Consider the following 1,078-nt stretch of genomic DNA (forward strand, 5'->3'; position numbering starts at 1 on the left):
GAACATTCGCACTGCATGCTTGTCTCCAGCTCTACACCGCATTGTCGAGCAAACACTATGGGTGCATGTAAGTGTGCGTACTTGTGGTGACAAACTACTCGAATGCATAGTCTATCTGCCGACTATTCTGCGTGGTGGCCTCGACAGGTTCCAGGAAACTCGAGCATAACAACTCCACTTGTAGCAATTGTCAACGCCATTTCATACGTGCAACTCAGCTGCCCCTGTCTTCGCCGGTGAAATGATTACGCTCTTAAAACCTTAGCACCAAACGCAATGTGGAGAGTGCCATGATTATTTCCAAAAAAATGATCCCTTCGTGTATCTTACATAGGTGATACATTCAGTGTACATCCTTCCCAATACCTACACCTCGATTCTCTTACTTACTATATCATTTGTTTTTGTTGTGGAGCCTTACAACAGCAGCATCCATGCATCTGGTAGATTTAGGATGCACGCCTCATTTATTCGTTCCGCATGCTGCAGGCAGGTTCCGTCAAAATGCACTTCAAGGCGAGATGCAAGCCTCTTTTCTCCTTACATTCAGCTATGTGCTTAACTCACATCTATCGCGAATGATGAATCATGTCAAAATCTCCTGCAAAGCATTGATATCGTGCAAGCTGCAAGTTAGTTACGTTTTACGTTTCCTAGCCATTGTCACGTCACTCCACCATTTATTTACTTACCTGTTATGTTTCTATCTCACATACATTCTATGCTTGCCCATTCCCGAATGTATTCACCTCTCCAAACATTTAATCGACTACTTCAAATCCTATTTCCCATCCTCTGCCCATCGGCCTTCCCCACGTTTGTGCGCAGGCAAATTCTAGGTAGGGAAGGTATTAATGTTCTTATGATGTGGTAACTTCAGAAGACACTGGTGAGTATAATAATTTTATTCAACTTTTAATGGCCAACAACTGCAAAAATCTTAAGTCATCGCAAATGCACTCCTATGCAGCTTTCTGCTCTCTGTTTTTAATTGCATCGAACACATTATACGCTGTTCCGTTGGAAATAAATGCCTCATATTGCATCCTGGAGGATGCCGAGGGTGTAAACAAAGCAC

This window comes from Echinococcus granulosus (genome assembly GCF_000524195.1).
Source record: "Echinococcus granulosus chromosome Unknown EG_S00196, whole genome shotgun sequence".
NCBI lineage: Eukaryota > Metazoa > Platyhelminthes > Cestoda > Cyclophyllidea > Taeniidae > Echinococcus > Echinococcus granulosus.